Source organism: Exophiala dermatitidis, assembly GCF_000230625.1.
Source record: "Exophiala dermatitidis NIH/UT8656 unplaced genomic scaffold supercont1.7, whole genome shotgun sequence".
Taxonomy (NCBI): Eukaryota; Fungi; Ascomycota; class Eurotiomycetes; order Chaetothyriales; family Herpotrichiellaceae; genus Exophiala; species Exophiala dermatitidis.
In genome coordinates, this window is record NW_008751652.1 from 1,098,233 (window position 1) to 1,100,364 (window position 2,132).

A 2,132-nucleotide genomic window follows, 5' to 3' on the forward strand; every position below is an offset into this window, starting at 1 on the left:
TACGTGATCCGGATCCGATCCGGATCTGATCTATTGAGAAAATCAACAGATTAAGCCTCCGATCTAGGATCCGATCCGGATCAGACCTAGTTCGGACCTGGTTCGGATCTACTTTAGATCCTAGGTCTAAACTAGGTCTGATCCTAGATCGATCCCGGATTGAGCCTTTGCAGGAGGCCAGTACTGTAACGTATCGTAGATCATAGAAGGATCACAAGAGAATCACGAGAGAATTACTATAGAGATTACTATAGAGATCGCTACAGGATAACTAGCGTATCGAGAATTATTCGTAACTTAATTAAGTTTTTTTTAATTTTTTTAATTTATAAAAATATATAAATCACGTAATATTTATAGATTTTGGATATAAGTCTACTATAAAAAAAATCGACGTGGTGGTCGAGTAGTAACGACGTTCCTATTAAAAAAAGAAAGATTCTAACGATACTTAGTACATACATGCCCTCCTATAAAAGATTAATCCTATATCGATCCTATATCGACGCTATATTAACCCTACTCCGATCCTAATCCGATCCTACTCGAGAATCACTTATAGGCTAAATACTAAGTAACGTATTATAGATTGATTACGAGAGGATTATAAGAGGATTACGAGAAGATTACTATAGAGATCGCTATAGAGATCGCTATAGACTAACTAGTATATCGAGAATTACTTCTTAACTTAGTTAAAAACTTTAATTTTTTAAAATTAATATATTACGTAATATTTATAGTATATGGATTACTATATAATATATTAAAAAAACTATTATAAATAATATCGTAGTCGAGTAGTAACGACGTCGTTATCGCCTAGAATTTAAAAAAGAAAAATTCTAACGATAGTCTTAAAATAAAAAAGAAAAAAAGAGTACTTCTAGTAGGGTTCGAACTCTTTTTTTTTTTACTATTATAGTAGCCTAATACGTAATTCGGATCCGATCCGGATCCGATCTAGATCTAAGGAAATTAATAGATTAAGCCTCCGACCTAGTAATCGAGTAAGAATCGACCTAGGATTAGACCTAGTTTAGTAACTAGATCCGAACTAGGTCCGAACTAGATCTGATCCTAGATCGATCCTAGATTGAGCCTTTGCAGGAGGCCAGTACTATAGTCTTAAATTAAAAAAGAGTACTTCTAGCGTACTTCGAATACTAAAAAAAAAAAAAAAAAAAAAAAAACTACTAAGTACTACTAAGTATGTACTCGGTTCGGACCTACTAAGTACATAGTATTTTAGATACCAGATCGATCCTAGATCGAGCCTCTATAGAAGGCTAGTATACTATTGAGGCTATAGTAGAGTAGATTAGCCGCGTATCAACACTATTCATCACCGTGCTAATATAGGTTCGACACATTTTCGATACAGTATTCGATACGGTTTCGAACTGTAGTGGAATGGGTCTTACTACGGTTTCAAACCGGTTTTGATCCGAGTCGGCGTACTTGAATCGGTGATAAAATCAACATTTGAAGCCGTATTAGAACCAATTCGGAACCGTAGTGGAATCGATTTCAAGACCGGTGTTGACGAGTGCCTCGAATATATAGGTGCCCACCCCCTATAAGATCCACATAGTATCAACACCGTAACAATACAGTTTCGAAACCGTTTAAAGGATCGAATAGATATCCAGCACGGTTCTACTATAGTTCCACCACAGTTCGAAACCGGTTCAAAACCGATTCGGAATCGATTCGGAATCGATTCGAGACCGGCTCGGAATAGTTTACGGATTTAAGCGTATTAAGATCGTATCGACTTTACTTAGTATTTACTTAGATTCTAAGTTTCGATTATATCTACTAGCTCGCGTATATCTACTAGTTCACGTATATCTACTAGTTCGCCACGTACGTATCTTCTTAATTATTATCTAACTCCTATATACTATGTACGTGACTTCTACGCGTATACCTTCTACGTGCTATATAGGTATCGAGCGTTCTATTGATCGTTCTACTATACGTGCACCTACTGGAGGGTCCTTTCGAGCGTCCTGTTGCTCGTCCTATTAAGCGTCTTGTTTAGCGTCCTGTTGAGCGTCCTGTTGAGCGTCCGTCCTGTTGAGCGTCCTGTTAAGCGTCCGTCCTGTTGAGCGTCCTGTTGAGCGTCC